We start from the raw sequence: 24,728 nt of genomic DNA, 5'->3' as shown, positions 1-24,728 counted from the left end.
GATCACTTGCTGGCCTGTTGTGTGATGAACTTGTTCTTGGTGATAAAATATTCAATATTGAATGTAATTGTGGCTGGTTTCATGATTGGGATCAGGTGTCATGTTCCGACACATAAATTAGATCGGGTGTTATATTCCAACACAAACTTTGGATCGGGTGTCACGTTTCGACACAAAGTTAAATGTTTGTAGGTTTCATGAGAGGACCCTTTTGTGAAGTTATAACAAGTTGAAGTTATTGAATCGCGATCTTGCTGAATATTGTTCAAGATGAGATTGGTTAACTTATTTTGTACATGTGTGCTTGTTATGTAGAGTTTACTTGTCTATGATCCACTTACTGGCTAACCGCGTGATCCTACCCGTACACTGTTGTTTTGTGTACTGTTACTACACTTGCTCTGCCTTTTGTTGAGTACAGGACATATTCTGCCGACAGTGGAGAGACCTCATTTAGAAGAGTGAGACTTGTTCGAGTTCAAGTATGAGCTGTTTAATTCAAGCTCCCGAGGACTCTTTTTTGTTCTGGTCCTTTTTCTAGGACTAAGATTTCAAACACTTTTTTAGTTTCATGACGATATTTTGGGAGTGCTTCCCTCTTCTTATACTTATATTTTGTTAGAGTTTTAGTACGGACAGCTTTCAGTTCCTAGAATATTTTCGCATTTCAATTTGTTGTTTAGATTGTTTTGCTGAGTTTATGGGGACTCAATATTATTTCTAGTTTTATTGCTGCTTCCGCAAGTCTTTAACTGCTTTATCTCTTAAGTTTGATATCTTGGGTTATAAGAATGGTTCTCGCACTGGAAGGTTAGTGTGGGTGCCAGTCATGGCAGGTATGGGTCGTGACACTAGTCAAAGGTACATTATAATTTTTTGACCTGTTTTGCCTTAAACGTGTTTTTTACTATTTTTTGGACCCTTTTTTGCCTATATTTTATTTGAAAGTTTTAACAACTCTTTTAATTTGAATGTTTTTTGACCTTTTTTTTTATCAAGTCTATTTTAGTTGGAAAAGAATTCTTCGTGTATAAATTTAACCATGATAAAAAAATATTCTTTTTTTAATCTTTTATTATATTTATTATAGTAAATATTTAATATCATTAAAATAGTGGTATATTAATTGAAGAAAAATGGTGAAAAGACAATTTTATCTAAAGCGAAGTCTTTTAATTAGGAACAAAAAGTTCAATCAACATTTTAACAATAGTCATGCTTTTAATACAATACAGATATAGATGATCAACCAATATGCGACAGAGGGATACTAATTATTATGCTCATATTTTTAAAAATTTATTATAGATAATCATACACGATTAAATTTATAATTACTTTTTATTACTTAATTTGTCTAATTTACTTCAACTTAAATCAACCATATTTTTATACTGGCTTTGTAAGATTGTGTTCAATTCTTTGAGATGTTTTATTAAACATTTCAAACTCTAACTAATTAAATTTTAAAAAATATTGCCTTAACTTTGAATTATCTATAAAGATAATAATCAGTATAATATCTGCTTTTGTAATTAAAAGTATTATGAAATCTATATAGAATATAAAGTTAGATATAGACAATCTGATGTGGCACATCTCTATGGCCTCTATTCCTATTTATCTTTTATCTCCTTTTTTGATTTTTTTTTTTTTTTTTTTTAATTTATATTTTCAAAAAACTGAAAGTGTTTAATTGCACCCAATTAATCACCTCCCTTTAAAAAATTCCTTAGATTTATACACATACAAGTAAATGGAAGATGAAAAGACAAAAAAAATATTTTCCACAACTGTTAAAATTTAGCCTATAAAATAAGAAAAATTGACCACCAACAACAATGGACTCCTTATCTTTGTCTCTTTTTCTTCATGTAAATCAATTTTTGAATTTTACGTTGTATATTTTCCTATTAGCAGTGATTTCAACGGCGGTCTGATATTACATGTGCGGCGGCGTCATTCTCATGATTTATGAGGATTCCATAATGTCAACAGATTTTGCCTAACTCCGCAATAGTATAGTTGAATAAAAGAGAAAGAGAGTGTATATTGGTGTAAGAAGAATGATTATGCAACAAATATTTTTCCTCAAAACAAAAGACTTTTTGAAATGATATTGGATTATAATTCCTCCTACAAAGAGATATATGCTGAGAAAGAAAATCATTTGGATGAGAAATTTATAGGAAAAGTGATGAGTGTTGAAAGGGAAAGAAGAATTATTTTCAGAAAGAATCAATTTATTTATGGAATACATATCAAATGAGGAGGATAATAAGGAATTAGTTGGAAAAAAATCAATCTATTTATGGATTCATATCAAATTAGGAGAAGAATAAAGAAAAATCTATTTTATGATTTAAAAAAAAAAAATTAGTGTTTCCGTTATTTCATTCAATTTCTTAGCTCTAATAATTCCTTTCTTCTTTAATTTTTTCTAAAACATATTTTCTATTTTTTTCCTTTATGCATTTTTAATTAAAGTTAATATCTTCTACATTGAATTTCTCTCTATATATGGATTGATCCCCCTCAATTACAAATTTGATTAGTAATGTTCAATGACACACTTGATTTTTGCCCAAGTGCCCAAATAATATATTTTAAAAACAAAATTTATTCAGTATTCGATATGCGTATTGAAGTTCGACTAATTCAAGTTCACGCCTCAGATATTTGAATTACACTTTATTTTTGTACTTATTAATTGATAGAATTTCACCACAAAGGAAAATAATGTATATATATATATATATTGTCACGATCCAACTCCGTGGGCCATGACTAGTGCACGAACTGAACACCCGTACATATATTTGTTATCTATAACCAATTCGCAACTAATAATGATATGGGACTTAATGAAATATAATATCATCTCAAACTGTCTCATATTTATATATATATGGATGTATATATATACCTAAACCACCTGTCTCCTGGGAGTCATAATCGTCAAAAGATAACATAGTATGTGAGCCGACAAGGCTGACATTACATATACAAATGTCCACTATATACATATACGCAAGCTGACAAAGCTGCCTCTACAAAAGGGAACGTCCCTGACCACATAAATCGTTAACGTAGCTGGACAATGTCTATATACAACCCACATATGTGTCCACAGACCTCTAAAAATAGCAACAGTAATATATGACAGGAAAGAGCCCCGCCGTACCCCTGGATGAACAAATATATATATCAAAGGATCTATACCAAAAGTTTAGGCTTCGGGACGATGGAGCACTCCCAAAACTGTTGAGTAGAAATCTTAAGCTGGCGGATCCCCAAAATGAATATATGTACCTACGGGCATGAAATGCAGCCCCCCCCCCCCCGAAGAGAGAGAGTCAGTATGAAATATGTACCGAGTATATAAAGCATAACATACCATAAATGAGATCACATCTAAAGTAGAGATTTAGGAGACAAGCATGTAAATCAAGAAATCAATATACCAATATTTTATAACAAAGTTATACCTATCATTGTCATATGTTGTACCCGGCACATCATGGAACTTGGTGAATAAAGTTGTGTCATCATATTATCATATCATCACATTATCATGTCGTCATATACATATATCGTACCCGGCCCTCTAGTAAGGGACTTGGTGAATAAAGTTGTGTACACATATACCGTACCCGATCCGTCATGGGACTCAATGACATAATCATATCATTGTATCATCATATACCGTATCCGGCCCTAGTAAGGGACTCGATAAATAATTTAGTAAAATATGCGTACCCGGCCCTAGCGAGGGACTCGGTGGATAATGTAATAGAACCATACATAATAACGTACCCGACCCTCTTATAAGGGACTCGGTGGATCATACCATAACAATATGCACGAATATGGTATCATTAACAACCATGTGTAACCATCATCTGATACTCAATAGAACGAGTAAAATAATCTAACACTCGAATATCAAAATGATAGTTATGTTAATTTATCTCTAACCATCATCATGAACTATGTAAGTAAAGTCTCACGGATCATAGACATATATTAAATTAGTATGAGACAACTTATGATAGTTAAGGACATTAGTCATCATAGAGCCTTCTTTTTAAAAAAACGAATAGGAGCTTTTTCGTATCAATCACTATCCAATCATATAGAAGACTTGAGGGCGGTAACTCAATTATTCCAAGAGTTCCAACTTTAAGGAGTGAATAAGAATCATGAATTACACCAAATTAGGATGACTGAAATCATACACATGTATCAAGACATAATGATATAAGTTCTAGGAAATCAAGAACATTAGTCATCCTAGTATATCTACGAATAAGAGCTTCTTTGGAATTTATACATTTGTCGTTAGATTATTTTATATGGATCATGCCAAAAGAAAGAAAGGTAACCTTACATATCTTTAGCGTTTATACGTATATGCTTTCCAATATTTTTTCAACCTATATTAAAACGTTAAATACTATGGTTAAGCTATGGATAGGAATAAAACGTACTCTATCGTTAGTAGGTTATTTTTTAAAAAATATTGGACAACACCTCCCTTATACCTCTCCTTTTTCCCACTTCCAAACCAGTCATATAATCATCAAGTAATATCAATAATCTAAAATATTGAAATAAAATAAGATTTATTATGGACAATAAGCCTAGAATGTTGCCACCCGAATTATGTTACCAAAACAGTAATTTCGGAAAGCCGAGTACCTCAAGTTGTATCTAAATTTGAAAATTGAAAAAAGGCAAAATTGGACTTGATGACCCATGATACTTTTATATCTTTGTCTTAAGCTTTCAATACAAAAGGAATCAATTCAATACTCATTTTTTACAAAAAGATATCTTCAAAACACTAACAGTTATACATGAGAAAATTTTCAATCAAGAATCTGGACAAAACTTGCCTTATGCTTCATCCTTTTTTTTCGACATAATAACAGCATATATAGCCTTTGATATAAACATAAGAGTTGTAGGTACGTGTATTAAATTTCCAAAACATATTTATTTTCTAAAAGCAAAGGTCTACACAATGATATATTCAAGAATTACTACAAGCTACGCAATTCCGAAAACGGATTTGAACACTTACAATCTCCATACACCTTATTCCTCCAAATTCAAGAATAAAAACTCATCAACAACATCAAAAAATATCAACTATTATTATACATAATCACTAAGCTAATTTCATCCATTTAATTTACCCAAAATATCCCCTTAACCCATAAATTTCAACAAATCACCAAACGAGTTTATAACGCTATTTTCTCCGTTCTAATCCGTTAGAACTCTAAATAAACTTGTTAACAATGAAAAAGGGACTTTAATATTACCTCAAGTGTGTAGAAACCATATTAACACTCTCACTCTTGGCTGATTTTTAGATCAAATTGAAGACAACACGACGTACAACATTTTTCTCTTCATGAGCTTCGGATTTCGGGACTCGTATTTTTGTCGGATTTGGTGTTTCTGTCTAAGATCTTCCCCTCTCTCTCTCTGGAAATTTTTGGATATTTATTTATTTGATAATGAAGAAGGAAGTCGAAAATATCCCTGAAATGATGTGGGTATTGGGCCTGACCCGAGTTGGAATCGGGTTGGGCCGAAACCACCCTTCTACCTTAAAATGTCCATATCTCCTTATTCCCATGTCGCCTCTAGACCCAGACCTATGGTTAGAAAGATATTGTAATTTTCTACAACTTTCATTTTGTGAGTTTTCCCAAATTACAAAATGCTAAAGGGGTTATGGCCTCCTGAAGACAGCTTACCCAAAAATGTGACTTTAAGAAAAAATATTTGATGGCTTCTACTTTGATTTGGCTCAAAGGTCCTTCTTGAGATGTCTTTTGCTTCACATGTCTTATCCATATAATTTTTAATTTATAACAAATCATGCCATTTTAAAATTCAAAATTAAAAGTCTTTGAATTTATATTTGTTAGCTCACGAATAGTCCAAGATGCAAAAATATGGAATATAACATTCTTCCCTCCTTTAGAACATTCATCCTCAAATGTTAAACCTGCCTCTTAAAGTCTTATAAGGTACTTGGGGGAATATTTTTTATTAATGCAACAGCATATAGTTTCATGTATCAATCAATATAATTAGTCTAGAGGTTTAGATTACCTGTAGGCATAGAGAAAAAGTTAAGATACTTATCCTTCATCTCCTCCTCGGCTTCTCAGGTCATCTCTTCTCTATTTTTATTTTGCCACCATACTTTGACGGAAGCCACATCCTTAGTACGTAACCTTCTGACTTGGCGATCAAGTATAGCTATAGGGTTTTCCTCATAAGACAACTCCTTCATCACCTGGATATCATCCACGGGGAATACTTTAGAAGGATCACCAATACATTTGTAAAGCATCGATATATGAAAGACAGGGTGCACTGCTTCCAAATCAGATGGTAGGTCCAACTCATAGGAACCCTTGCCTATTCTACGAATAACCTGATAAGGGCCACTGTATCGTAGGCTAAGATTCCCTTTCTTATCGAATCTCATTACCCTTTTCATGGGTGACACTTTCAAAAACACCCAATCACTAACCTGAAACTCTAAGGGTCGACATCGATTATCTGCATATGATTTCTGTCAACTCTGGGCTGCTAATAATCTATCCCGAATAAGCTTCATTTTATCAACAGCTTGTTGAATCATATCGGGTTCGATTAACTTAGCCTCACCAATATTAAATTAGCCAATAGTTGACCTGCACTTTCTTCCATATAAAGCCTCATACGGTGTTATCTGGATGCTAGAATGGTAGCTATTATTATAGGCAAACTCAATAAGTGGCAAATGATCATCCCAACTACCTCCAAAGCCAATAATACAGGCCCATAACATATCTTCTAGTGACTGAATAGTACGTTCAGCCTGACCATCAGTCTGAGGGTGAAATGTTGTACTAAGATTTATTTGTGTTCCCAATCTCTTCTGAAATAATCTCTAGAAGCTAGCTGCAAATTGAGCCCCTCTGTCTGAGATAATAGATGTGGGAATCCCATGAAGTCTTGCTATCTCTTTGATATATAATCTCGCATAGTCCTCCGCTGAATATAAAGTTCTAACGGGAAGAAAGTGGGCTGATTTTATCAGCCTATCTACAATCAACCATATGGAATCATACTACATGTTGTCGTAGCCCTACAATCTGTCCCTATACCTTAGCACTCTGTCAGGTGTGATCTCGAATGGGGTATTTTCCTTTTGAAGGATTGCATCCCAATACTGTGCTAGAATAGGGTCTTCATACTGGCGTTGCTTCACCTCTTCCATGATAGAGGATTCAACAACTCCTCGAATAGAAACTGCATCATTACTAGAATCTGCCTAGAAAATACCTTAGCGTCGCCATACTAGTCTTTATGCAGACCCTATATTTTCTCTTAGCTCCTTCAGTTGATATCAGGGCTCAACTATGGCTTTTGCCCTCAATACTAATTATATCTCAATAGTTTTGCCTTAAGCCATCTTATACTTTTCTTTAATGTATTCAAAATATTGCAATCACATTGCTATTACTGACTTCTTATTATTTTTATCAAGTAATTACTTGATCTCACCCTTAACATACCAATATTCGTAGGTTGCATAACTATTCTTGTACAATTTGTACAAAGTCCATTCAATTCTAATCATAGTTTTTCCTTCTCTTGGCTTATTCTTCTCTACATATTTCATTGTACTAACACGCACTTGCAGTCTATTTTGTCATACCTGTTTCACTTTCTTTACTTACCATTCAAGTTTCTCATATTCTACCATAGGAGAGATTTCTTATCCTTTCTCTTTTGCTACTTGTATGTCACAATATCAGTAGTCAATAACTCTGTTGCCAACATCTTAACCTTTAATCCAGTATAGCCTTGCTATCCTTTACAATATCTTTAAGTTACTTATTATTATTCTCTTATCGTATTCATCCTTTTTTATATGCACCCATCCTTTGATGTCATACTGTTCAAGGTCTTTACCAATAATTCTCAGCACTGTCTCAGATATCATCTTGACTTTTATCCATTTATTGTTGGCTTTTAGATATTGCTAACCGTTCCAGCATGGGATCTCACTTGAAGTTTAAGTATCACATTAACGTGTTGTAGTGTCGGTTGATTTCATCTTATGCTTGTATTTCTCTTATCCACTTCCCCCCTTTAGGATGTACCCATGTCATTATCTGTTTACATTCTACTCTATGCCCCTATTTCAAATTTTCAAATGCATGTGATTCTTTTTCAATACATATGGTATACTGCACCATATCCATAGCTTCCTTTATATCATCTATAACTTAGATTACCCATGTAAGAAACCTTAACACAACTATGAGGTGTTGAGAACTCCCGATATATAGTACAAAATCTCATCTAATGATTGGTACTCCAGTAATATAATTAATGTCACAATTTATCCAAAGCCACATTCCATTCATTCCAATCAATAATTAGCTAGTGCTTATAATTGTTTTAAATTCTCCATTCGGTAGCATTTATATTCTAGTGATAAGTATTTCAAGCTTTCTTATAACACTATCTTTATCCCAACGGATATCACTTGTTACTCTAATAGGTTCATAATGCATCAGTTGTTTTGAAAATCTACAATCTTTTTCCTTTAAGGATCTCACTATTTTTTGAGGTGAAGTCATATATACACAATACTTCTTTATGCTTCATGCACTTTCACCCTTGTCGTGTATCCAACGCTAACTTCTAATCTTACTCAAAATCATATCAAATTTGTTCTAATAGTGGTTTTGTCTTATCACCTTTCTGTCGTACTACACCTTCAGTTCGTAGTTATCTATTTTCCTTTTTGTCCTATACTTATACTTAATTGATGTCTATCTTGGGTGATTCCTTTAGTACTTTTTTCATTTCTATAACAATCCTTATGGTATTCACATTACATCATATTCGTATTCTGTCCTATGACGTAGCACTTCTTCACCTTAATATCTCACAAACTGTCTTATCAATTTATTCATATCTGTCACAATTCTTTTTCCTGTATACTCTTATCTTAATCACACTATTACTTCTTTTAACTATAACTCGTCACAATTTATCCCATCTTATCAATTCAGTCGGTGCCTTAATATATCACTATATCAAGATCTACCAATTTTTTCTAAATAATCTCTTAGTATCACAAGCCCTTCCAAATTATTTAAGCATTTCATCAACAACATATGAAATACATAATCCTAAATAGCCCACAAGTTTATGTTTTCCTTTCGCAATTTCTATCTCCAACTAGTTGGTTAAGAACTAATGAAATGTTATCCATAAGCATTTCCCAACGACCACCAGAAGAAAACTAGAATCCAATAAGCACCACAAGACTTCTTAGTGCTTAATGCACCTTGTTTACCTCCAGGCTTATTCTTGAATCGTGAATGAATTATTTAATTCATAAAGTACTTTCTACATGCTTTGTACTTTTCAACAAAAGTGAAACTTAATTATCGGACATGTTTGCCTTTCAACATAAGTTTCTTTTACGACAAAATTGTGGATGGAAAGTATCTTGGTCCATTCAAATGAATTTTAAACTTTGCTGCTCATAGAGGCTTTTTCAAAAAAAAAAATCCAAGTAAGAATAGTACCCCTTACGGATGACATGGAGGGTATCTGTTAACTATTTACTCCAACATAATAAATTTACCTTGCTGGTATCAACCTTCAAAACATATTATGAACTTATGTCCCATTTTCTCTTTATTTCTAGAAATATTTTGGCAGAGTTTCCTCTGTATTTCTTACTATCTCAAAACCTGCACGCAGAAAATAACAACAATGCCTTACGGGGATAACATATATATATATATATATTCATATCACAGCCACACAGGGCACCCAATATCAACAACAGTATGAAAATGATGGACTTACCTCGTATGTTCAACTCGAACTGCACCCGTTACACTTTCCTATCTACTTTTCCTTTCAATTTTCAACTTTACATTTCAATCATATTTCAAAATTCTTACCTTATCCAGTATGCCTCTTTCGCACTATTACTTACCTGTATACTGTGTAGCTTCCAATATTATCAGTCACTTTCTTCTGTCGATGTCGTTCTTTAGCTGAAATCAAACGTTAGAAAAAAAAAGAAATTTCATTTCCTATGGCTGGGTTCTATCGCACGATCTTAGATATGAAAGAAAGGTAGCATTCTAAATGTCCTGTAGCCTCCTGTTTATAGATGTGGTGCACAACACACTGATAAACAAGACTCTACTAGACACGGTCTGTAGACATTCCGAGGATGAATTGCACTGATGTTACTTTTGTCACGACCCAACCCCGTGGGCCATGACTAGTGCCCGAACTGGACATCCGTGCACATATCTGTTATCTATAACCAATTCATAACTAAACATGATATGGGACTTAAAGAAATATAATATCATCTCAAACTGTCCAATATATATATACCTAAATCACCTGTCTCCTGGAGTCATAATCGTCAAAAGATATCATAGTATGTGAGCCGATAAGGCTGTCATTACATATAGAAATGTCCCACTATATAAATATACGCAAGTTGACAAGGCTGTCTCTACAAAAGGGAACGTCCCTGACCACATAAATCGTTAACGTAGCTGGACAATGTCTATATACAACCCACATATGTGTCCACAGACCTCTAAGAATAGCAACAGTAATATATGACGGGACAGGGCCCTGCTGTACCCCTGGATGAACAAATATATTCATCAAAAGATCTATACCAAAAGTCTAGGCTCCGGGACGATAGAGCACTCCCAAAACTGCTGAGTGGAAATCCTAAGCTAGCAGATCCCCAAAATGAATATATGTACCAGCGGGCATGAAACACAGCCCCCTCCCCCAGAAGAGAGGGGGTCAGTACGAAATATGTACCGAGTATATAAAGCATAACATACCATAAATGAGATCACATCTAAAGTAGAGATTTAGGAGACAAGCATGTAAATCAAGAAATCACTATACCTATATTTTATAACGAAGTTATACATATCATTGTCATATGTCGTACCCAGCCCATTATGGAACTTGGTGAATAAAGTCATGTCATCATATTATAATATCATCACATCATCATGTCATCATATACATATACCGTACCCGGCCCTCTAGTAAGGGACATAGTGAATAAAGTTGTGTACACATATACCGTACCCAATCCGTCATGGGACTCAATGCCATAATCATATCATTGCATCATCATATACCGTATCCGGCCCTAGTGAGGGACTCGATGAATAATTTAGTAAAATATGCGTACCCGACCCTAGCGAGGGACTCGGTGGATAATGTAGTAGAACCATACATGATAACGTACCCGATCCTCTAATAAGGGACTCGGTGGATCATACCATAACAATATGCACGAATATGGTATCATTAACAACCATGTGTAACCATCATCTGAGACTCAATAGAATGAGTAAAATAATCTAATACTCGAATATCAAAATGATAGTTATGTTAATTTATCTCTAACTATCATCATGAACTATGTAAGTAAAGTCTCAGGGATCATAGACATATATCAAATTAGTATGAGACAACTTATGATAGTTAAGGACATTAGTCATCATAGAGCCTTCTTTTTTTAAAAAAAGAATATGTGCTTTTTCGTATCAATCACTATCCAATCATATAGAAGACTTGAGGGCGGTAACTCAATTATTCCAAGAGTTCCAACATTAAGGAGTGAATAAAATTATACCAAATTAGGATGACTGAAATCATACACATGTATCAAGACATAATGATATAAGTTCTAGGAAATCAAGAACATTAGCCATCCTAGTATATCTACGAATAAGAGCTTCTTTGGAATTTATACATTTGTCGTTAGATTGTTTCATATGGATCATGCCAAAAGAAAGAAAGGTAACCTTATATATCTTTAGCGTTTATACGTATATGCTTCCCAATATTCTTTCAACCTATATTAAAACGTTAAGTACTATGGTTAAGCTATGGATAGGAATAAAACGTACTCTATCGTTAGTAGGTTATTTTTTAAAAAATATTGGACAACACCTCCCTTATACCTCTCCTTTTTCCCACTTCCAAACCAGTCATATAATCATCAAGTAATATCAATAATCTAAAATATTAAAATAAAACAAGATTTATTATGGACAATAAGCCTAGAATGTTGCCACCCGAATTATGTTACCAAAACAGTAATTTCGGAAAGCCGAGTACCTTAAGTTGTATCTAAATTTGGAAATTGAAAAAAGGCAAAATTGGACTTGATGACCCATGATACTTTTATATCTCTGTCTTAAGCTTTCAATACAAAAGGAATCAATTCAAAACTCATTTTTTACAAAAAGATATCATCAAAACACTAACAGTTTTATACATGAGAAATTTTTCAATCAAGAATCTGGACAGAACTTGCCTTATGCTTCATCCTCTTTTTTCGACATAATAACAACATACATAGCCTCTGACATAAACATAAGAGTTGTAGGTACGTGTATTAACTTTCCAAAACATATTTATTTTCTAAAAGCAAAGGTCTACACAATGATATATTCAAGAATTACTACAAGCTACGCAATTCCAAAAACGGATTTGAACACTTACAATCTCCATACACCTTATTCCTCCAAATTCAAGAATAAAAACTCATCAACAACATAAAAAAATATCAACTATTATTATACATAATCACTAAGCTAATTTCATCCATTTAATTCACCCAAAACATCCCCTTAACCCATAAATTTCAACAAATCACCAAACGAGTTTATAACGCTATTTTCTCCGTTCTAATCCGTTAGAACTCTAAATAAACTTGTTAACAATGAAAAAGGGACTTTAATATTACCTCAAGTGTGTAGAAACCATATTAACACTCTAACTCTTGGCTGATTTTTAGATCAAATTGAAGACAACACGACGTACAACATTTTTCTCTTCATGAGCTTCGGATTTCGGGACTCGTATTTTTGTCGGATTTGGTGTTTCTGTCTAAGATCTTCCCCTCTCTCTCTCTCTGGAAATTTTTGGATATTTATTTATTTGATAATGAAGAAGGAAGTTGAAAATATCCCTGAAATGATGTTGGTATTGGGCCTGACCCGAGTTGGAATCGGGTTGGGCCGAATCCACCCTTCTACCTTAAAATGTCCATATCTCCTTATTCCCATGTCGCCTCTAGACCCACGACCTATGGTTGGAAAGATATTGTAATTTTCTACAACTTTCATTTTGTGAGTTTTCCCAAATTACAAAATGCTAAAGGGGTTATGGCCTCCTGAAGGCAGCTTACCCGAAAATGTGACTTTAAGAAAAAATATTTGATGACTTTTACTTTGATTTGGCTCAAAGGACCTTTTTGAGATGTCTTTTACTTCACATATCTTAACCATATAACTTGTCATTTTCAGCAAATCATGTCATTTTAAAATTCAAAATTAAAAGTCCTTGAATTTATATATATGTTAGCTCAGGAATAGTCCAAGATGCAAAAATACGAAATATAACATATATTATATAGAAACATACACACTAGACATTAGAGCCGGTGTGAGCACGATCCCAATATATTTTACTCATTTTATTTCAATTTATGTGACACAAATTAAATTTGAAGAGTCTATTAAATTTTCTTTTATGATTTTTAAATATTTTTATGTTAAATTGTTGTGATTTGCATTACTTTTTACATAATTTTAGATAATATATGGTACTTCTTTTGTCTCAATATATGTGGCACTGATAAAATTTTAAGAGTCAACCAAATTTTTTATGACTTTTAAATATTTTAAATTGTCAATTATTGTAATTTATATTACTTTTTATGTTATTTTTCAAATAAAATATGTTACTTTCTCTATCTCAATTTATATGACATTGATAAATTTTGAGAGTCAGTCGAATATTTTATGTCATTTAAATTTTTAAGTTGTCAATCATTATGATTTATAGTACTATATAGTTATTTCAAATAATATATGATACTTTCTTTATCCCAATTTATGTGGAATCCATCAAATTTCAAAAGTTAATCGAGTTTTTCTTATATATATTTAAAATATTTGAAGTTATTAATTATTGTGATTTATAATATTTTTTAATATAATTTTTAAATATATAACATATTAAAATCAAATAAATAAATTCAAAGAGGTGGTTTGCGACGTTCTGGATTGTTCTGTACTCTGCCGCTTCTCTGCCTCATCTGGAGAAATCTGAAATTACAAATCTTCTGCCGGTGGCTTCTTCGTGAGCAGAGTCATGAACTGGTGAGTTTTCCATTTGTGATTCCTTCACTATCTTTCGCTATTTATTTCAATCGATTTGTGATGCCTTCACTCTTGCTTTTCTTTTACATAGAATTTTAAGTTTTTACTCTACTGTGACTTTGTTGGTCATGATTTGCTTTGAACAGTTCCTCCCGATTTTGGGCATTGTAGGTTGTAGGAGAAGAACTTCAATTGCAGATCAACTGTTTGACGAAGGTGCTGAGTAGACTTCTTTCTTTGATACCTTAAGTTGCTGATCAAGGTTTGCTCTTTTTAGACCTCATCAAACTTCTTATGTTGCCTGCTGCTTGAATTGGGGCTTAAACTGAAATATCAATTTTCTTAATAGAACCAAACGAAATTGAGCAGTCTAACCACTTTGCAATTCTTTTATAACCTAAGTTCAGATATGAGCTCAGTCAGATACTTCCAACATTGAAGTTTAAAAGATAAAATATCTACTACTTAAAGTGTAAATATTTAAATAAAAAATATCATCAACCAAATAAATCTATTGCAACCAGCTTTAGGCTCACTCTATTTCCTTGATATTTCTCAAAATCAATCAAACATCTTTTGTAACAAAGAATATACAAAATGCTTTTCCATCTCGAAGGAGTTAAATCCATAAAAACTCTTCACACCTATATTTAAAAACTATATGCTTTTGCTACAAAAAAGAGCTTCTCAAAAGGAGCTCTTTACAGGTTAACTTCAACAAAACAAAACATATGCCTAGGTTAAAAATACCTAGCAGAATGTATGGTGCCACAAGAAGATAAAATAAAAGTACTTAGATATTATAGTAATGGGAGGAACTATGGTTCCACCTGAGAAAAACTAAATAAGGAGTCATATTAATTAGTGTTGACATGGATTTTCTTCCATGCAAAAGTAATAGTCACTTGAATACTTCTCTATATGTGAATTGCTCAAGTTTCAGTTACAATAGAATTTACCTAAGTAATAGACACTCAATCCTTCAAGAGCTTCTGGAATGACTATTGCAACTTATTATAATTCTTTTTGTGAAAAGAAGTGGGTGTCTACAGTAATTATTCGAAACACCAGTTCATTTATGTAACGAATATGCGAGTATGCAGGGCTATGAAAAATGCTTTTTTCAATATATAAAAACCGTAACTCATCACGTAAACACGCTAGCATGACATGCCTTAAGCCGTAGGGACACATAATTTAAATCTTCAATTAAAGAAAAAATAAAATGATAGAATAAATTGAGAAATTAAGTAAATAAAAACTCCATAAATTTAGAATGACAAATCAAATTTAACAAAACATATAAATGAGGAGAAATGACCTTTTTGTCTATCTTCGCCTTTCATCCCCTCATTTTCTATAAGATTCGCCTTCTATTGTTCCCCTAATCCCAATAGCACCTCCCTCCACATTCAACCTGAATGAAGGGCAAAAGGTACATTAGTATTAATTTTGGATCTAAAGCACTTGAAGAACATCAACAGAAGTTACTCCCTATACTCTAGATTGGCAATAGAATAAGGATTTGATGTCATGCTTTTATTTGACATCTAATGTTTCCCTTGGTAACTGCTACTAATAAGAAATCTTACTATTAAGGAAGAACCTGAAAATTGAATATCAGTCAATAATTTATGATCATTGAAGTGATGGGTATGAATTGGAGAATTGTGAATGCATAGAGCAAATTATACTACATTGCACTGATGATATATAGTCAAGGATGTATAGTCAAGGATGTATCAACAAATCAGGATAAAATGATTTACATGCATATAAAATTATCGAAAATCCACAAAAAAAAATCAAAAGTACATACCAATATCCCATCATCTGGAGATAATGTGTGTGAAAAGCAAAAATATGAGGTTATTAAGTACGTTGACCAGTAACTAGCTATTTTCTGCCCCCCGGGCTTTGGTCTAATGGTAAGATTGTGGCTTGTGATGTGTCAATTAGATGCATGCCATGGGTTTGAATCCTGCTGCAGGTTTTCCTAATTAAGCGAGGAAGGGTAGAGAAGCAACCCCATTATGCATCGAGTTTCAAACCATGCACCATCACTGGCCCTTGAGGATTTCTTGGTTATAAAAATAAAAAGAAACTCAAGTCATTTCCTTGGAAAATTGGAAGAACTATCTTTATAACTTTCCCCTCCCAAAATAACCAATGCCATTGGTGCACTTTGTCTTTCCACGGTATTGCATTAAGGCATATTTATATTAACAGATAGGTTCTTACCTGATTTTTATCGCAAAACTCCAAGATGGTGTTTTCTGCTACAAACCTGAGAATCAAGAAAAGTACAGGCTAGTGGTTGGATATTTGATCTTGTAAATACAGGCTTCTTAATTTGTTGTACAGGCTTCTTAATTTGTTGTCTGCTTATATTTCATACAAATTTCTTCTCATTTTATAATGTAAATTCACATTACTAATTATATATACTTTTGGCAGTAGATATGCCTCTACGTAAAAAGGCTGTCAGTGCTTCTTCCCAACTCTAGCAAAAAGCACCCCAACACTCTGCAGATAAAGCTAGCGCTGATAAAAATAGGTGTCGAAATATATATAAACAACTCTCGACAAATAAAAAATAAATGCTTCTTCTTCAATGCCGGACAAGACGACAGGAATCAAAAACCAAAACCTTATTACCTGATCTCTTCCACTGCTGCCTAATACTCAACTTCGACTAACTGGACAGAGGGGTATTACTATTAGAGAGTTACCATGTCAGCCTCAAAGAAGTATGCTAAATATAATGGATGACCTCACGATATTTTTTTTCGAACTAGCCATAGTTATGATCTATTGATATTTAATGCACCGTAATTCTCGCTATAGGCAGCACTTCGCGTGATGATACTTCTACAGCTGTACAAGACAATGGAAAAAATATAGCTAGCTCGCTCTCCATTTTTGAACCAGATACGCTATATGTATGTGTTGTTGATAGATATTTACTCTTTCCAAAAATCAAATTCTTATGCTAATTGAAACTGCCTCTATACTAGGCTCAACATCGGCTACACCTGCGGGACAACATAACCCAAACTCAACAACTACAACTCGCAAAGGCATGTCAATTGCTTTACCCATTTGTATAAAAATCTATCTTCTATGAAATCTTTCTTTATATTAATCAAAATCATATTTACAGTAAGTTCGCCGTTAATGTCCCCTTAACAGCATGAGCCAAGGACAATTGCTGGCAAAAATAACTCACTTTAAACATGCAACCATACTGATTAATTGACTCTTCCTCAAGGTTATTATATTTGCATAGGTAATAATTTAAGAGGTATACATTGTTTTGATATTAAACAAATTCCCAATGTCACAAGCATTTTTTTTAAAAATCCCTCCTTGTGAATATTGTGGAGCAAAACGATTCCAATACGAATCGCCAAGATTTTGTTGCAGTAATGGCACGATTAAATTGACATTTCCGCACCTACATTAGAATGTATAATAACATGTTCACATTTACTTATCTTGGAGTAAAATATGTCAGAGCTAAAAAAACATATAGCATGGTATTTATACCTTTAGAGTTCAAGGACCAATGTACCATTGTAATGACCCTCCAGGTCATTTTCTTCATTCTCTAATCTTTTTAGCATTTATAGCTTTTTTGCAGCGACCCCGAGTCATTTATGACTTGCTAGCACTGACAGCTCAGTCGTCTGGTCGTTTGTTTGGATTATTATGTCCGTTTCCTTGTTCTGGAGCCTTTATAAGTTGAAAATTTTACTTCGGTCATAACTTTAGGTATATGACCTCAGAACGAAATTTTGATGGTTCCATCAGCTTCGAAATATCCAAATTAGGCTAGTAACATGATCAACAAGAGTATCAAGTCAATCGATACGAGTTTGGGACCATTTGACACTTCTGCCTTGGAAATTTGGCCTATGGTTGACTTTGGTCAACGTTCTTAGAAAATACGCTCGGATTAAAATTTTGTCAGTGTGGTTAGCTCTGAAATGTCGAGTTTGATTTAGAATGATCCTTCGTTCGCTTCCTAAGGCTTCCGGTCTAATCCCAAGGCCCGTAGTGGAATTAGGCTCAAATTGACACTTAGGTGTGGGATCCACTTTTAGTTGTAACAACTTCGTATGGAAATTTTGACTCTGTCATTGAGTCCGAAAGGTCAAATTTGATGGGGTAACATATTTCGTTTACGCGCATGTGATTCAGAATGAATTTCGAGCACCCCATCGGAGTATTTGAACTTGGCAAAAATCAGCATTTTAGCTGATATCTAGTGCAGGAGAAATTGTTCTCTGTGATCGCCGGCCCTTGGCCGAGTTCGCGGAGGCCCAGTATTTTGTTCTTCGTATTTGCGGGGCCTGGGCCACATTCGTGGAGTTTTGTCTCCCTTGCCTCCATGTTCGTGGACCTCTAGCCATGTTCACGATGGTCAATTTTGCTGACCTCCGTGTTCGTAGGCCACTTAAGTCATGTTCGCGAAGGCCAATTGTGGCTGGTCACTGTCATTAAAAAGGCCTTGCGTTTTCAACTTTGTATCACTGTTTAAGGGGCGATTTTGCACTCATTCCTAGCTCAAATTAGGCAATTTAAGAGTCTAACTTCAAGATATTTTTGCGAGGAATCAATTGGTAAGCTTGGAATCTTGAGGGGATGTTTCGTGTGAGGTAAAATCTTGAATTTATCCATTGTCCTTATCATTTTCGAGCAAGATTTGCTATGAAATTTAAAATTCGATTTTGTGGTCATTTCAACTTCATTTTCAGCAATTAGTGGAGATAAGTTGTGGGGTTTTTTACAAGGAACATTGTGGTGTGATTAGTTTCGTTTTTTGAAGCATCGTTTGAGGTAAATTTCGTCCCTACTGGACTGCCCTCCTCCTTGAATTCTACATTAATGATGAAAATTATGCATGAGCTATTTTCCTTGATCTTGAGCATCAGAATGTGTTGTAATTTGGAACACAAGTTCATTAAGCTCATATGCACCTTTTTGTGGAGTCGAATTTGGGATTCCCTGTGCGCCCCCCACAACCTTGCTTTAAACCCGATTTTAGGTCTGTCTCCAAAAAATGTAAGCATAGTGTCAAAACGTTCATATTGATAAGGTGATTATTATTTTGTCAGCGTGGCGAAAATTGGAGGTGTCTTGGAGGCTGTGAACTTCAAATTGGAGGATTTAGAGTGCGCGTGTTCGGCTTTGAGGTAGGCTACAGTTTCTCTCTTTTGATTGAACTTTATTAGATATCATGTAGTATATTTTACATGTGACTTAGGTGAGTATTTGCCGAGATTAACATTCTCCTCATTTGATTCCATTTTCTTATTTTCGGGTGAGCTTTAGGCTAGAATAGTCCTGTGAAATCTTTAGATTAGGTTGTGGGTTATGGTGTTGACCTAGCGTTATTATCCTATTTAGGATTGATATTGATGGCCTTAGGCTAGGTTTGAGTCTTAGGTGCTTTATCAGGTGTTTATTTTCCTCTTAGCTTGGCGTAGCTTCCGATAAGGCTTATTATGGATAAGATACCCTTTTATGCTAGTGCTTGAGACCTCCATGGCTCGTCATAGCCTTAGGTTTGGAATAACTGAGCTCGTTGGGAACTGAGGTGGCATATTTTAGGGTAAGGCATCGTACCTAGAGATAATTCTCCCCCTATATAATTCTGAGCAATGTCTCGATTGTTTTGCTTTTGCTTAGCGGTAGGCTTATGATGTCATCTTACCCGTTATCTATTGTTGGGCCCGAGGCCATGCTCGAGGAGCGATTGTATCCTAGGTTAGTCCCTTTTCCCCTAACTGTGTGGTTTAGCTCGATATTACTGTTTCTATTGTGTGTTTCTTCTTTGGATGCTAGTGATGGCATGCTTGCATTGATTGAGCATATTCACTCGTTTTATGGTACAATCTTGGTATTTCATTGGTTTTTAAATATTGTTTTGAGAAGGATTTCTCACACTTTTACTACTTTTAAACTAGTTTTAAAGGGAGTCATACCTCTTGGGATATTGGATACTAGATTTGAGATCTATGAGGTGTCGAGTACGTACTCCTTTTATACTGATAGTTTTAGAGGCATTAAGGATACGCTCAGTTTTATTGATATACGACGCGACATCATCCTTTTGTACGTTGGCTGCATCCAAGATGCCTTAGTCTGTATTTTGATTATCCAGCACGGTGTCGCCCTTTCTTCATCGGCTTGGCTGTTCATTCTCCGGTACCACTACGAGGATTCTATATGTCTATATAAGACTTGGTTCGGGCGTAGAAAGTATATAGGACTTCCCGTGCCCCCTATGGACCCTCTGGCCATTGCACCACTAAATTGGATGAGGGAGTCGCATGGGTTCTACCTGGCAGGCCGGGGGCCGGGGTGGGTCTATATACTTGTTGTTGTTGATCTCTAAGAGCCACTGATGATGCCGCTGGATTTTACTACAAATTTGCATTCATTAGCATCTCCTATCACTAGTATACTCGTATGGTGTGGTCCCTCAGTTTTATAGGGGCCGAGGGTATGTTTGTCATTGTTTGTACCGTCTGCGGGTATGGGCGTCCGATCGGTTATTGTCTGATTATACTTGCTCTTATCTATTGATGTACTTGTATTTGATAACTTTGGTTGTATTGATAGTTGGTCTATGTGGTATTTGAGTTGGATTGTGGTTGACACTTCCTTCTAGGCTCAGTCGGAAAAGTTTCTAGGTGATTATGTGGTTAGAGTTGCCTGTTAGCACTATATTTTCATTAGTAGACTCCTATGATGTATTCTTCCTATTAATAAGTTGTTGGATTGCGTTTTAGGTGCATTCTTTGACTCTACTCCTTTATCTATGTCTCTGGTCTCTTTGTCTTATTTTCTTTTACTATTGTAATAATTCATGATTAGTTACTTGTGCAGTATTTACCTGATTATATGTAAATTATACTTATTTTATCTATGGAGCTCAGTCGGTTTATGGCTACGGAGTACGATTCATTTGGTACTCATACTATACTTCTGCCCCTGCAGATCATAGTACGGGTTATCGCAATTAATTTGGACTAGTGCAGAGCAGCTTCTGATTAAGAGATTTGGTGAGCTACTAGCGTTCGGAGTTACCGATTTCCATCCATGCCAGATTAGGACTAGTCTTTACTTGCTTTCAAAGACTATTTGTACTCATATTGTATTTATAAAAGCCTTTCATTTGTATTTGATTTAGACGCTAGATTATTGATTGATGCCAGGTTCTGGGGTGGTTTCTTGTGTTGTTTCAGTTATTTTTTTTCTCATTATTACTTACTTTTCACTTTATTTATTCATTTTCCGCTTGATAGCCTGGTACCTTTTGTTTCGAGCTAAGGATTAAGGGTTAGGCTTACCTATTGGTGGGTGTTAGAAGGTGTCATCACGACCTAAGAAATTGGGTCATGACAAGATGGGTATTAGAGCTCTAGGTTGGCCGGCATCGTTGGTATAAGGCCAATGCCTATTATAATCCTGCGGATCGAAGATGTTCGTATCCTATCTTCGGGAGGCTATGGGGCATTTTTAGGGAATTCTATTCTTGACTTCTCATCGCGTGTCCTTGTTTTGAATATTCTCTAAACTGATCATTTGGAATTCAATCTTTCTTAGATGGATAGTACGAGTTTCCCGGTGGACATGGTCAGAGCGTCAGCAAGTTCTACCAGAGTTTTGGCAGGTTGTTCTTAGGGTAGATATGAGTTAGCGGTTCCTCAACAACGTTCGTTCTCAATATCAAACTATGTCCTGGAATTTCTTGAGTGGGTTGGGAATAACCCCACATCATCCCCTACGGATCTAGATATGAGTCGGGAGTTCATTAGGGGATTATTTTTGCTGCTTCGTTTGGCATCGGAGTATTTGATAGCAGCTGGGTCTATCTTTCCTGAGATTGTCAGCCACGTGAGGGTAGTGGAGAAGGCATGCTTCGAGACGTACGGAGGCAGTGGTAGCAGACCTCTCCATTAGCACAGTGGTGATAGCATCCCACTTCAGGGCGAGTATCAGTTTGGTGAGGGCCATCTTCTTTCTCGACCCATCAGGCCTACAACGATAGTACCTCAGGTCCCAGGAGGATTTGAGGCAGGATATGGGGTTTACAACGAACAGGGTTTAGGTCAAACTTCTCGGGGTGAGCATATTGGGCCTTCAGGTGCTGGAGCTTATCTTATCCCATTTGGGTCCTTTCAACAGGATGTCATTAGTGACGGTTTCTATGGGGCTGGTGAGGAAGTCCACTTTGTTAGGGAGCGTCGTAGGGCCCTGGTGCAGTGTTCTAAAGGAAGGGACACTTGTGGTAGCCCACCCCATCAGGGTGGTCCTAGTGCGGGACAGCACTCGAGAGGATCAGATTCGCTCCCTTCCCATCTGTAACAACCCCTAAAATGTTGTATGTTGGTATTTCAATTCTCGATGACAATAATACAGCCTCTGTATTTTGGGCATAACTTTTCATAGGTTGGTCCAAATTAGGTGATTCAAATTTCTGGGTAACCACAACATCCTTACCTACAATTTTCATGAAGAACATATCTTAAGATTTGGAGTATAAGTAGGTCAAATAAATTAATCTTTGCAAGATATAGTACTGTGACGGAATTGAGTGTTTATAGAAGAAAATTCATATCTCACTGTAGGTTGCTCCAAATTGGTCGATTCTTGAACGATATGAAACTAGACTTCCATATCTACAATTCTTACGAAGACACCAAATTCTGATAAGGAATTTATCTTATTCAAACGCAGCTTCGAAAAAGAGTATTCTGTTAAAAAGAAGTCATCTTACCTACCCTGGAAATATCTAGATACATTTGACATCATTCATGACATAAATTATCCTCCATTTAACATCATCCATGACATCAATATATTCCATTAAATTTTTAGATTTTTCTTTATAATTATTTTATTTATTGTTAGGTCACTCTTTCCCACCTATAAATACCCACCTTATTTTCTCATTTTATTCATCAAGCTTTCTTAAGCATTTCTTGTCTCTATATACTTCTTCTCAAATATAGTTTTAGTTTTAGTAGTATAAAAATACTACTCCGGTTATTCTTATACTCCGGGTAGTACACAAAACGCTCCGGCGAGAATAAAAGGCTAGGGGTCCAAGAGTGTTCAAATTCGGAGTAAACCTTCGAATTTAAGGTATGTAAGGCTTTCATAGCATCGGATTGAGTTCGTCCATGCGCCCAATATTTAAATTCATTATAATTGAGTTATAGTTGAGTTTTATCCAAATCTTAAATTCTAAATGAATTAATTCTTCTTCTATTGAGTTAGATATATTTATGCATTAATATTATTATTATTGTTATCTCTCATATTATTGGAATTATTGTTCATGGCTACTTTCCCATGAATTCTAATTGATTTGATATTCATGAATATTTTTACACATATTTTGAGTAAAGATGTTGACTTTTTAATATTTTCATTGATAAAAAGAGTGATATGAATTAATACTATATATGTATTTTATTGAGTTTTGAAAGAGCAAAAGAATTGAGTTTAAATGAATTTGAGTAAATGATGTTTTGAGCAAGATGTTTTGATGAGATGTAAATGATGTTTTTGAAAGTATAATGATTGATGAACATGAAATGAGGTGAGTTTGATGATTTAAATTAAAGTCCAATGAGACTAGATGATGAGTTTAATATGAGCACATATTTTGGGAGTAGTATTGAGCACCGAGTTGGGTAAGAGTTTAATTGACTCAAACCCAGAACTACGTAGCCAGCGTAGGATGGAGGCTATGCCTCTTAAGTCCCAACAAGAGGACTTTGATGAGTGGATCCAAAATGGTGATGTCCTTTACCCTGGCAAGGTATTGGATGGATGTGGAAACGACATCGCTTCGTTGTATCATCGCTAGCTCATAAGTGATGGTTATCGGTTAGAGAAACTCCCAACTGAGTAAGCATTGCTTATTACTATTATTTTTATTATTATATTTTAAACTTGCATTACATATTCATGTTGAGATGATGTTGAGTTCTGAGCTGAGTTTTCTTGAGAGGAGTTTCTTGATATCTGTCCTTACCTTCCTGCCATTTTACATACTCGTACATTCCACGTACTGACGTCATTCGACCTGCATCGTTTTATGATGCAGATACAGGTGTTAGAGATCCTCAACAGGCGCATCGTTGAAGATCATTTCTTTTCAGCTATTTGGTGAGTCCTTCTTGTATTCGAAGGAACTCCTTATACTTTTATTATTGTTGAGTGTGATGTTTCTTTTGAGGTAGCCATGAAAATTTCATTGGCACCATCTAAGAGTATTAGAGGCTTCATAGACAGAGTTTGATGATGTAATCGGAGTAGTTCTCCTTAGAAACTACTTCTTCTAAGAATTATCTATTTTTCCTTTGATGATGACAAGCCAACTTTAGTATTCTTAAGTCTTCCGCTGATGAATAAATAAGAAATGAGACCAAG

General features: G+C 34.8%; 1 long non-coding RNA gene across 2 annotated transcripts; it reads left to right on the top strand.

Moving 5' to 3' along the window:
• Positions 1-14,168: 14,168 nt before the first annotated feature.
• Positions 14,169-21,493, top strand: LOC129882562 (uncharacterized). 2 transcript variants are annotated; one of them, XR_008765797.1, is made up of 7 exons: positions 14,169-14,273; positions 14,445-14,535; positions 17,121-17,215; positions 17,291-18,934; positions 19,034-19,115; positions 19,394-19,471; positions 21,282-21,493. It is a non-coding gene; the product is annotated as an uncharacterized LOC129882562 (long non-coding RNA). The 2 variants fall into 2 exon arrangements; XR_008765796.1 differs by lacking the exon at positions 17,121-17,215.
• Positions 21,494-24,728: the final 3,235 nt, after the last annotated feature.

Source organism: Solanum dulcamara, chromosome 3 (genome assembly GCF_947179165.1).
Source record: "Solanum dulcamara chromosome 3, daSolDulc1.2, whole genome shotgun sequence".
NCBI lineage: Eukaryota > Viridiplantae > Streptophyta > Magnoliopsida > Solanales > Solanaceae > Solanum > Solanum dulcamara.
The sequence above is the reverse complement of the archived record's forward strand: the minus strand, read 5'-3'. Positions and strand labels throughout refer to the sequence as shown.